Genomic DNA, 11,241 nt, shown 5'->3' with positions numbered 1-11,241 from the left:
ATCAAATCACCTTTATTGTCACGTCACATGTGCAGGTACACTGGTACAGTACATGCGAGTGAAATTCTTGTGTGCAAGCTTCACAAGCAACAGAGTTGTGCAAAATACAATAACGTGCAACAAGCAAAATATAAAAATGGTTAATCTAAAAAGTAATAAATATATGTACCATATATAAAGGTATATACATTACTGAATGTGTGTACTAAATATGTTTTCTACGTGTGTGTGTGTGTGTGTGTGTGTGAGTGTGTATATACATGTTTTACAAATGAAATAGAGTAAACAATAAAATAAGATATATAAATATAAAATATACAGAGGTAGGTATGTGCAAAACAGTGGTATTAATATACAGTCTGGAGTGCATAATGTTGAAGTTCCAGTAGTGAGGGTGAGGTGTCTATGACGTGTTCAGCAGTCTGATGGCCTGGTGGAAAAAGCTGTCTCTCAGTCTGCTGGTACGGGACCGGATGCTGCAGAACCTCCTTCCTGATGGAAGTAGTCTGAAGAGTTTATGGCTGGGGTGACTGGAGTCCTTGATGATCCTCCCCGCTTTCCTCAGGCACCGCTTCCTGTAGATGTCTTGGAGGGAGGGAAGCTCACCTCCAATTATCCGTTCAGCACACCGCACTACTCTCTGGAGAGCTTTGCGGTTGTAAGCGGTGGTGTTGCCATACCAGGTGGTGATGCATCCAGTGAGGATGCTCTCAATGGCACAGCGATAGAAGGTCCTGAGGATGCGGGGGCTCATGCCGAATCTTTTCAGTCTCCTGAGAAAGAAGAGGCGCTGCTGCGCCTTCTTCACTGTCTTGTTTATGTGTACTGACCACGTAAGATCCTCAGCCAGATGTACACCAAGGAAGCGGAAGCTGCTCACTCTCTCCACAGCGGCGCCGTTGATGGTGATGGGGGTGTGTACTCCTCTGCACCTCCGGAAGTCCACTATCAGCTCCTTTGTCTTTGCGACGTTGAGGGTGAGATGGTTGTCTTGACACCAGTGGGTCAGGGCGCTGACCTCCTCCCTGTAGGCTGTCTCATCACCGTTGGTGATAAGACCCACCACTGTAGTGTCGTCCGCAAACTTCACAATGATGTTGGAGTTGTTAGTGGCCGTGCAGTCGTAGGTGTAGAGTGAGTACAGGAGAGGGCTCAGTACACACCCCTGTGGAGCACCAGTGTTCAGTGTGATGGGGGATGAGGTGGTGCTGCCCAGTCTGACCACTTGGCGTCTGTCAGACAGGAAGTTAAGGATCCAGCTGCAGAGGGAGCTGCTCAGTCCTAGATCCTGCAGTTTCCTGTCCAGCTTCGAGGGAACGATGGTGTTGAATGCTGAGCTGTAATCTACAAACAGCATTCTCACATACGTGTCTCTCTTCTCCAGGTGTGACAGGGCAGCATGGAGTGTCAGGGCTATGGCATCATCAGTGGACCTGTTGTGGCGGTATGCGAACTGTAGAGGGTCCAGTGAGTCGGGTAGTGCAGAGCAGATGAAGTCCCTGACCAGCTTCTCGAAGCATTTGCTCACGATGGGGGTCAGGGCTACAGGTCGCCAGTCGTTCAATGATGAGATGGTGGAGGATTTGGGTACAGGGACGATGGTGGCCGTTTTGAAGCAGGCTGGGACTACAGACAGAGAGAGGGAAAGGTTGAAGATATGTGTAAACACTCCAGCCAGCTGAGCCGCGCATGACTTGAGGACGCGGCCGGGAATCCCGTCCGGACCAGTAGCTTTGCGTGGGTTCACTCTCCTGAAGTACCTCCGCACATCCTCCTCAGACACAGTGTGCGCACTGACGTCATCCGCGGTGCGCACACTGTCCGGTCTCCTGGTGTTCGCTGTGTCGAATCTAGCGTAGAATACGTTTAGATCCTCACACAGAGAGGCCGTGGTCTGCGGTGTGCTGGTTTTCCCTCTAAAGTCTGTGATCGTGTTTAGTCCCTGCCACATACTCCGAGGGTTGTCAAACTGTTGCTCTACCCTGTCCCTGTACTCACGTTTGGCTGCTTTGATCGTCTTCCGGAGTTGGTAATGTGCGTGTTTGTAGTCCGATGTGTTCGCGGAGGCAAAAGCGGTGCTCCGTGCCGCTAGCGCCGTGCGAACATCTCCGTTAATCCAGGGTTTTTGATTTGGGAAGGATTTAACTGTTCCGGATGGGACGACATCTTCCACGCATTTTCTGATAAATCCACAGACTGAGTCTGTGTATTCATCGATGTCTTTAGCAGCCACGTGAAACATTTCCCAGTCCGCGTGATCAAAACAGTCCCGCAGCGTAGACTCCGATTGGTCCGACCAACGATGCACCGCCCTCAGGGTTGGAGCTTCCTGTTTCAGCTTCTGCCTGTAGGCGGGTAGAAGCAGGATGGAGCGGTGATCTGATTGGCCGAATGGGGCGCGGGGGAGGGCTTTGTACGCATCCCGGAAAGAGGTGTAGCAGTGGTCAATTCGCGGAAGCCGGTCTCCACGAGTGTTGAAATGGATGTGTTGGTGGAGTTTTGGTGAGACTTTCTTCAGGTTACCCTTATTAAAGTCCCCGGTCGTGATAAACGCCGCCTCTGGGTGTGCGGTTTCCTCACTGCTGATCGCGCTGTACAGTTCCCTGAGTGCTCGGTCAGTGTCGGCTTGTGGGGGAATGTAAACAGCCGTAATAATCACTGCTGTAAATTCCCTCGGTAGCCAGAATGGCCGGCACTTAACCATCAGGTACTCCAGGTCCGGTGAGCAGAAGGATTTGACCGGGTGCACGTTCGCATAATCACACCAGCTGTTGTTGATCATGAAACACACACCACCGCCTCTGCTTTTCCCAGTAAGCTCCTGTGACCTGTCCGCGCGGTGCACAGAGAACCCCGGTAGTTGTACTGCGGAGTCCGGTACCTTGTCCGATAGCCAGGTTTCTGTGAGGCAGATCACGCAGCAGTCCCGCATCTCTCGCTGGAATGAGATCGTGCCCGAAGCTCGCACAGCTTGTTCTCCAGAGACTGCACATTAGCCAGTAATAAGCTGGGTAACGGTGGTCTGTTAGTGCGCCGTCTCAGTCGAACCAGAACGCCAGATCTTCTCCCTCTGCGTCGGCGTTTGCGGCCTCCACGGGCCCAGAACAAAGGCGTCTCAGGTGAGATGAATGGGGGGTCTGCAAACGGAGGGTCCGTGTTGCAAAACTTGAACTCCGGAAAGTGATGAGAAAGTCCGTCTTTTATGTCCAGTAAGGTTTGTCGGTCGTACACAAGGAGACATGTGCTACTCGTGAAAAAATAAAGAAAAAGTAAAATTAAACACAAAAAACAGCTGTTGCTTGGGGGAGCTCGCGACGAGGCTGCCATACTCGGCGCCATCTTGAATCTCTATGTTGTTGATTTGTGTGAATTCTGTTGAAATTTGGGCCATAGAGAACTCTTAGCAAGCCCAGCATCCAAAGGTTACAAATGTCAGAGGCCTGTACCAGATTTGAGTACTTTCTCTCGTCTGTGTCCCAAACAGCAGTAGAACCCCACAAGTTCAAGCAGTGCCTGCAGTCAGACACTTTTATATCAGGACGCATAAGCAAAGAAGCATGTTTCCGCCTGGTTTCGAACCAGGGACCTTTCGCGTGTTAGGCGAACGTGATAACCACTACACTACGGAAACTGCGCTGGCATACCCTGTAGTCATTAAAGGAGCATTTTAATGCTTTCTTACATTTGTGACTTTGATGACAGATCATGTAGGACTAGTGAGAAGGAGGGAACTCCCATTTGTGTCATTTTTCAAGCATTCCCCCACTTATGGCTAGATTGACAATGCAAATTGTGATCTCGAGATAGCATCTGTTCTCATGGGAGCTGATCTTGTTGTTAACAAGCTCTTTGATGTCCTTTGTTTGGCAAGCACACAATCTACAGAAGACAAAACCAAGAGACTTATTTGTCAGTAGGGACGCAAGTAAAACAGAGGAAACGCTGGACAAGCAGAGTTTCTTGGACTAGCAACTCTTCTCATGGGAGCTCTTTCCGAGAAGACCTTTTTGACTTGTGAGCGCACAGGTGGAATTCATGTTTCTTCAAGCCCATTATAGGACTAGATTATTAGATTGACTAGGATCTGGTGTGCGAGTAACGTGTGCGTGGTCATTCCAGGTAAAACGGTGAGCAGCGAAGGAGACTGCTCACTCCCCGTCGGGGAATCGAACCCGGTCTTCCGCGTGACAGGCGGAGATACTGTCCACTATACTAACGAGGACCTCTGAGGGCCACCGTGGTCACGTCAAGCTGGGATTCGCAGCAGGTATGACAGGTAAAATTTGGCTGGCCGTGTAGAAATCCCCATCAGTTTACCAGGAACTGCACTACTACACTTTTATGCCTGTTTGACACAGAGCTTTTCTCTGCTTCAGGCAGGGTTCCATGGTGTAATGGTTAGCACTCTGGACTCTGAATCCAGCGATCTGAGTTCAAGTCTCAGTGGAACCTCATTTGGCTTTCTAGCACTTTGCTCCACGGGTACATTAGCATAAGCACACGCTAGCGTGAGAGTCTAGTCAGTTAAAGAGCAAGTTAGTGGCCCAGTAAATTCCACTCCTCTTGTGTTGGCTGATCTCATCTGCGCATTGTCTTCATGCTGCACCAAACCTCGCTCGTGCTCTTCTGCTGCACTTTCCGCTTCCTGCTGTATCTTTCATTGGCCACCTTGACTCAAGTCAACTTTTCCTCTTGCACTCTTCTCACTTCTAATCCTGTTGCCACCTCTGAAGGCCCCGATCTTCTTGTTGACAAGCTCTTTGATGTCCTTTGTTTGGCTAGCGCACAATCTACCGAAGACAAAACCAAGAGACTTATTTCTCAATAGGGATGCAAGTAAAAAAGAGAAAACGCTGGACAAGCAGAGTTGTCTAACAGTGAACATCAATTCCCTTGTGACCAAAGGAGCAAAAGACCCATGTTTCCGCCCGGTTTCGGACCGGGGACCTTTCGCGTGTAAGGCGAACGTGATAACCACTACACTACGGAAACCCCGCAGGCCTGTTTGTTTGGCTTTCCAATGTGTCTCACTGAGTAAGCTCGCAATCTGACAAATCTGGTGGCATGTTCCTATCATGGCCTTGAAGAAAAGGAGCCATTGAGAAGAGACAGACGCAGTCTAGCAAGGAGTCTGAACTGTAGTCTCGATGTTAGGCTCACTTAAACGTTTGACATTTAGGAGTTCACTAAAGCAAGCACAGCTCAACATGTGCTGCCCTAAGAACCCCAGAACCTCTGGCAGCAGAACTGTTGCCTAAAGTGGCCATTTGTTTCATTGCCTTGTGCATTGGCTGAAAATAGGCCCAGTCCTGTGCAGGCCACCTAGAGCCACTCATTTCCAAGAGCTTAGTCTGTGCCTCCATCTTCAGGAAATATGGTGACTGGAGATGTGTTGATTTGTGTGAATTCTGTTGAAATTTGGGCCATAGAGAACTCTTAGCAAGCCCAGCATCCAAAGGTTACAAATGTCAGAGGCCTGTACCAGATTTGAGTACTTTCTCTCGTCTGTGTCCCAAACAGCAGTAGAACCCCACAAGTTCAAGCAGTGCCTGCAGTCAGACACTTTTATATCAGGACGCATAAGCAAAGAAGCATGTTTCCGCCTGGTTTCGGACCAGGGACCTTTCGCGTGTTAGGCGAACGTGATAACCACTACACTACGGAAACGGCGCTGGCATACCCTGTAGTCATTAAAGGAGCATTTTAATGCTTTCTTACATTTGTGGACTTTGATGACAGATCATGTAGGACTAGTGAGAAGGCGGGAACTCCCATTTGTGTCATTTTTCAAGCATTCCCCACTTATGGCTAGATTGACAATGCAAATTGTGATCTCGAGATAGCATCTGTTCTCATGGGAGCTGATCTTGTTGTTAACAAGCTCTTTGATGTCCTTTGTTTGGCAAGCACACAATCTACAGAAGACAAAACCAAGAGACTTATTTGTCAGTAGGGACGCAAGTAAAACAGAGGAAACGCTGGACAAGCAGAGTTCTCTTGGACTAGCAACTCTTCTCATGGGAGCTCTTTCCGAGAAGACCTTTTTGACTTGTGAGCGCACAGGTGGAATTCATGTTTCTTCAAGCCCATTATAGGACTAGATTATTAGATTGACTAGGATCTGGTGTGCGAGTAACGTGTGCGTGGTCATTCCAGGTAAAACGGTGAGCAGCGAAGGAGACTGCTCACTCCCGTCGGGGAATCGAACCCCGGTCTTCCGCGTGACAGGCGGAGATACTGCCACTATACTAACGAGGACCTCTGAAGGGCCACCGTGGTCACGTCAAGCTGGGATTCGCAGCAGGTATGACAGGTAAAATTTGGCTGGCCGTGTAGAAATCCCCATCAGTTTACCAGGAACTGCACTACTACCTTTTATGCCTGTTTGACACAGAGCTTTTCTCTGCTTCAGGCAGGGTTCCATGGTGTAATGGTTAGCACTCTAGACTCTGAATCCAGCGATCTGAGTTCAAGTCTCAGTGGAACCTCATTTGGCTTTCTAGCACTTTGCTCCACGGGTACATTAGCATAGCACACGCTAGCGTGAGAGTCTAGTCAGTTAAAGAGCAAGTTAGTGGCCCAGTAAATTCCACTCCTCTTGTGTTGGCTGATCTCATCTGCGCATGTCTTCATGCTGCACCAAACCTCGCTCGTGCTCGTCTGCTGCACTTTCCGCTTCCTGCTGTATCTTTCATTGGCCACCTTGACTCAAGTCAACTTTTCCTCTTGCACTCTTCTCACTTCTAATCCTGTTGCCACCTCTGAAGGCCCCGATCTTCTTGTTGACAAGCTCTTTGATGTCCTTTGTTTGGCTAGCGCACAATCTACCGAAGACAAAACCAAGAGACTTATTTCTCAATAGGGATGCAAGTAAAAAAGAGAAAACGCTGGACAAGCAGAGTTGTCTAAACAGTGAACATCAATTCCCTTGTGACCAAAGAAGCAAAAGACCCATGTTTCCGCCCGGTTTCGGACCGGGGACCTTTCGCGTGTAAGGCGAACGTGATAACCACTACACTACGGAAACCCCGCAGGCCTGTTTGTTTAGCTTTCCAATGTGTCTCACTGAGTAAGCTCGCAATCTGACAAATCTGGTGGCATGTTCCTATCATGGCCTTGAAGAAAAGGAGCCATTGAGAAGAGACAGACGCAGTCTAGCAAGGAGTCTGAACTGTAGTCTCGATGTTAGGCTCACTTAAACGTTTGACATTTAGGAGTTCACTAAAGCAAGCACAGCTCAACATGTGCTGCCCTAAGAACCCCAGAACCTCTGGCAGCAGAACTGTTGCCTAAAGTGGCCATTTGTTTCATTGCCTTGTGCATTGGCTGAAAATAGGCCCAAGTCCTGTGCAGGCCACCTAGAGCCACTCATTTCCAAGAGCTTAGTCTGTGCCTCCATCTTCAGGAAATATGGTGACGGGAGATGTGTTGATTTGTGTGAATTCTGTTGAAATTTGGGCCATAGAGAACTCTTAGCAAGACCAGCATCCAAAGGTTACAAATGTCAGAGGCCTGTACCAGATTTGAGTACTTTCTCTCGTCTGTGTCCCAAACAGCAGTAGAACCCACAAGTTCAAGCAGTGCCTGCAGTCAGACACTTTTATATCAGGACGCATAAGCAAAGAAGCATGTTTCCGCCTGGTTTCGAACCAGGGACCTTTCGCGTGTTAGGCGAACGTGATAACCACTACACTACGGAAACGGCGCTGGCATCCCTGTAGTCATTAAAGGAGCATTTTAATGCTTTCTTACATTTGTGGACTTTGATGACAGATCATGTAGGACTAGTGAGAAGGAGGGAACTCCCATTTGTGTCATTTTTCAAGCATTCCCCACTTATGGCTAGATTGACAATGCAAATTGTGATCTGGAGATAGCATCTGTTCTCATGGGAGCTGATCTTGTTGTTAACAAGCTCTTTGATGTCCTTTGTTTGGCAAGCACACAATCTACAGAAGACAAAACCAAGAGACTTATTTGTCAGTAGGGACGCAAGTAAAACAGAGGAAACGCTGGACAAGCAGAGTTCTCTTGGACTAGCAACTCTTCTCATGGGAGCTCTTTCCGAGAAGACCTTTTTGACTTGTGAGCGCACAGGTGGAATTCATGTTTCTTCAAGCCCATTATAGGACTAGATTATTAGATTGACTAGGATCTGGTGTGCGAGTAACGTGTGCGTGGTCATTCCAGGTAAAACGGTGAGCAGCGAAGGAGACTGCTCACTCCCCGTCGGGGAATCGAACCCCGGTCTTCCGCGTGACAGGCGGAGATACTGTCCACTATACTAACGAGGACCTCTGAAGGGCCACCGTGGTCACGTCAAGCTGGGATTCGCAGCAGGTATGACAGGTAAAATTTGGCTGGCCGTGTAGAAATCCCATCAGTTTACCAGGAACTGCACTACTACACTTTTATGCCTGTTTGACACAGAGCTTTTCTCTGCTTCAGGCAGGGTTCCATGGTGTAATGGTTAGCACTCTGGACTCTGAATCCAGCGATCTGAGTTCAAGTCTCAGTGGAACCTCATTTGGCTTTCTAGCACTTTGCTCCACGGGTACATTAGCATTAGCACACGCTAGCGTGAGAGTCTAGTCAGTTAAAGAGCAAGTTAGTGGCCCAGTAAATTCCACTCCTCTTGTGTTGGCTGATCTCATCTGCGCATGGTCTTCATGCTGCACCAAACCTCGCTCGTGCTCGTCTGCTGCACTTTCCGCTTCCTGCTGTATCTTTCATTGGCCACCTTGACTCAAGTCAACTTTTCCTCTTGCACTCTTCTCACTTCTAATCCTGTTGCCACCTCTGAAGGCCCCGATCTTCTTGTTGACAAGCTCTTTGATGTCCTTTGTTTGGCTAGCGCACAATCTACCGAAGACAAAACCAAGAGACTTATTTCTCAATAGGGATGCAAGTAAAAAAGAGAAAACGCTGGACAAGCAGAGTTGTCTAAACAGTGAACATCAATTCCCTTGTGACCAAAGAAGCAAAAGACCCATGTTTCCGCCCGGTTTCGGACCGGGGACCTTTCGCGTGTGAGGCGAACGTGATAACCACTACACTACGGAAACCCCGCAGGCCTGTTTGTTTAGCTTTCCAATGTGTCTCACTGAGTAAGCTCGCAATCTGACAAATCTGGTGGCATGTTCCTATCATGGCCTTGAAGAAAAGGAGCCATTGAGAAGAGACAGACGCAGTCTAGCAAGGAGTCTGAACTGTAGTCTCGATGTTAGGCTCACTTAAACGTTTGACATTTAGGAGTTCACTAAAGCAAGCACAGCTCAACATGTGCTGCCTAAGAACCCCAGAACCTCTGGCAGCAGAACTGTTGCCTAAAGTGGCCATTTGTTTCATTGCCTTGTGCATTGGCTGAAAATAGGCCCAAGTCCTGTGCAGGCCACCTAGAGCCACTCATTTCCAAGAGCTTAGTCTGTGCCTCCATCTTCAGGAAATATGGTGACGGGAGATGTGTTGATTTGTGTGAATTCTGTTGAAATTTGGGCCATAGAGAACTCTTAGCAAGACCAGCATCCAAAGGTTACAAATGTCAGAGGCCTGTACCAGATTTGAGTACTTTCTCTCGTCTGTGTCCCAAACAGCAGTAGAACCCCACAAGTTCAAGCAGTGCCTGCAGTCAGACACTTTTATATCAGGACGCATAAGCAAAGAAGCATGTTTCCGCCTGGTTTCGAACCAGGGACCTTTCGCGTGTTAGGCGAACGTGATAACCACTACACTACGGAAACGGCGCTGGCATACCTGTAGTCATTAAAGGAGCATTTTAATGCTTTCTTACATTTGTGGACTTTGATGACAGATCATGTAGGACTAGTGAGAAGGAGGGAACTCCCATTTGTGTCATTTTTCAAGCATTCCCCCACTTATGGCTAGATTGACAATGCAAATTGTGATCTGGAGATAGCATCTGTTCTCATGGGAGCTGATCTTGTTGTTAACAAGCTCTTTGATGTCCTTTGTTTGGCAAGCACACAATCTACAGAAGACAAAACCAAGAGACTTATTTGTCAGTAGGGACGCAAGTAAAACAGAGGAAACGCTGGACAAGCAGAGTTCTCTTGGACTAGCAACTCTTCTCATGGGAGCTCTTTCCGAGAAGACCTTTTTGACTTGTGAGCGCACAGGTGGAATTCATGTTTCTTCAAGCCCATTATAGGACTAGATTATTAGATTGACTAGGATCTGGTGTGCGATTAACGTGTGCGTGGTCATTCCAGGTAAAAGGCTGCGCAGCGAAGGAGACTGCTCACTCCCGTCGGGGAATCGAACCCCGGTCTTCCGCGTGACAGGCGGAGATACTGTCCACTATACTAACGAGGACCTCTGAAGGGCCACCGTGGTCACGTCAAGCTGGGATTCGCAGCAGGTATGACAGGTAAAATTTGGCTGGCCGTGTAGAAATCCCCATCAGTTTACCAGGAACTGCACTACTACACTTTTATGCCTGTTTGACACAGAGCTTTTCTCTGCTTCAGGCAGGGTTCCATGGTAATGGTTAGCACTCTGGACTCTGAATCCAGCGATCTGAGTTCAAGTCTCAGTGGAACCTCATTTGGCTTTCTAGCACTTTGCTCCACGGGTACATTAGCATTAGCACACGCTAGCGTGAGAGTCTAGTCAGTTAAAGAGCAAGTTAGTGGCCCAGTAAATTCCACTCCTCTTGTGTTGGCTGATCTCATCTGCGCATGGTCTTCATGCTGCACCAAACCTCGCTCGTGCTCGTCTGCTGCACTTTCCGCTTCCTGCTGTATCTTTCATTGGCCACCTTGACTCAAGTCAACTTTTCCTCTTGCACTCTTCTCACTTCTAATCCTGTTGCCACCTCTGAAGGCCCCGATCTTCTTGTTGACAAGCTCTTTGATGTCCTTTGTTTGGCTAGCGCACAATCTACCGAAGACAAAACCAAGAGACTTATTTCTCAATAGGGATGCAAGTAAAAAAAGAGAAAACGCTGGACAAGCAGAGTTGTCTAAACAGTGAACATCAATTCCCTTGTGACCAAAGAAGCAAAAGACCCATGTTTCCGCCCGGTTTCGGACCGGGACCTTTCGCGTGTGAGGCGAACGTGATAACCACTACACTACGGAAACCCCGCAGGCCTGTTTGTTTAGCTTTCCAATGTGTCTCACTGAGTAAGCTCGCAATCTGACAAATCTGGTGGCATGTTCCTATCATGGCCTTGAAGAAAAGGAGCCATTGAGAAGAGACAGACGCAGTCTAGCAAGGAGT

The 11,241-nt window shown here is 48.4% G+C and overlaps 15 non-coding genes across 15 annotated transcripts; 3 read left to right on the top strand and 12 right to left on the bottom strand.

Annotated features, from left to right (window-relative positions):
* Positions 1-3,558: 3,558 nt before the first annotated feature.
* trnav-aac (transfer RNA valine (anticodon AAC)) lies at positions 3,559-3,631 on the bottom strand. The gene has a single exon. It is a non-coding gene; the product is annotated as a tRNA-Val (tRNA).
* A 520-nt stretch (positions 3,632-4,151) lies between these two features.
* On the bottom strand, positions 4,152-4,222 carry trnad-guc (transfer RNA aspartic acid (anticodon GUC)). Its single transcript has one exon. It is a non-coding gene; the product is annotated as a tRNA-Asp (tRNA).
* Positions 4,223-4,380: 158 nt separating this feature from the next.
* trnaq-cug (transfer RNA glutamine (anticodon CUG)) lies at positions 4,381-4,452 on the top strand. The gene has a single exon. It is a non-coding gene; the product is annotated as a tRNA-Gln (tRNA).
* A 467-nt stretch (positions 4,453-4,919) lies between these two features.
* trnav-uac (transfer RNA valine (anticodon UAC)) lies at positions 4,920-4,992 on the bottom strand. Its single transcript has one exon. It is a non-coding gene; the product is annotated as a tRNA-Val (tRNA).
* A 602-nt stretch (positions 4,993-5,594) lies between these two features.
* trnav-aac (transfer RNA valine (anticodon AAC)) lies at positions 5,595-5,667 on the bottom strand. Its single transcript has one exon. It is a non-coding gene; the product is annotated as a tRNA-Val (tRNA).
* Positions 5,668-6,188: 521 nt separating this feature from the next.
* Positions 6,189-6,258, bottom strand: trnad-guc (transfer RNA aspartic acid (anticodon GUC)). The gene has a single exon. It is a non-coding gene; the product is annotated as a tRNA-Asp (tRNA).
* Positions 6,259-6,416: 158 nt separating this feature from the next.
* Positions 6,417-6,488, top strand: trnaq-cug (transfer RNA glutamine (anticodon CUG)). Its single transcript has one exon. It is a non-coding gene; the product is annotated as a tRNA-Gln (tRNA).
* Positions 6,489-6,954: 466 nt separating this feature from the next.
* trnav-uac (transfer RNA valine (anticodon UAC)) lies at positions 6,955-7,027 on the bottom strand. Its single transcript has one exon. It is a non-coding gene; the product is annotated as a tRNA-Val (tRNA).
* A 602-nt stretch (positions 7,028-7,629) lies between these two features.
* trnav-aac (transfer RNA valine (anticodon AAC)) lies at positions 7,630-7,702 on the bottom strand. Its single transcript has one exon. It is a non-coding gene; the product is annotated as a tRNA-Val (tRNA).
* Positions 7,703-8,222: 520 nt separating this feature from the next.
* Positions 8,223-8,294, bottom strand: trnad-guc (transfer RNA aspartic acid (anticodon GUC)). The gene has a single exon. It is a non-coding gene; the product is annotated as a tRNA-Asp (tRNA).
* Positions 8,295-8,452: 158 nt separating this feature from the next.
* Positions 8,453-8,524, top strand: trnaq-cug (transfer RNA glutamine (anticodon CUG)). Its single transcript has one exon. It is a non-coding gene; the product is annotated as a tRNA-Gln (tRNA).
* Positions 8,525-8,992: 468 nt separating this feature from the next.
* On the bottom strand, positions 8,993-9,065 carry trnav-cac (transfer RNA valine (anticodon CAC)). Its single transcript has one exon. It is a non-coding gene; the product is annotated as a tRNA-Val (tRNA).
* A 602-nt stretch (positions 9,066-9,667) lies between these two features.
* trnav-aac (transfer RNA valine (anticodon AAC)) lies at positions 9,668-9,740 on the bottom strand. The gene has a single exon. It is a non-coding gene; the product is annotated as a tRNA-Val (tRNA).
* A 521-nt stretch (positions 9,741-10,261) lies between these two features.
* trnad-guc (transfer RNA aspartic acid (anticodon GUC)) lies at positions 10,262-10,332 on the bottom strand. The gene has a single exon. It is a non-coding gene; the product is annotated as a tRNA-Asp (tRNA).
* A 698-nt stretch (positions 10,333-11,030) lies between these two features.
* On the bottom strand, positions 11,031-11,102 carry trnav-cac (transfer RNA valine (anticodon CAC)). Its single transcript has one exon. It is a non-coding gene; the product is annotated as a tRNA-Val (tRNA).
* Positions 11,103-11,241: the final 139 nt, after the last annotated feature.

The sequence above is a fragment of the Oreochromis niloticus genome, unplaced genomic scaffold (assembly GCF_001858045.2).
Source record: "Oreochromis niloticus isolate F11D_XX unplaced genomic scaffold, O_niloticus_UMD_NMBU tig00007509_pilon, whole genome shotgun sequence".
Classification (NCBI taxonomy): Eukaryota; Metazoa; Chordata; class Actinopteri; order Cichliformes; family Cichlidae; genus Oreochromis; species Oreochromis niloticus.
The sequence above is the reverse complement of the archived record's forward strand: the minus strand, read 5'-3'. Positions and strand labels throughout refer to the sequence as shown.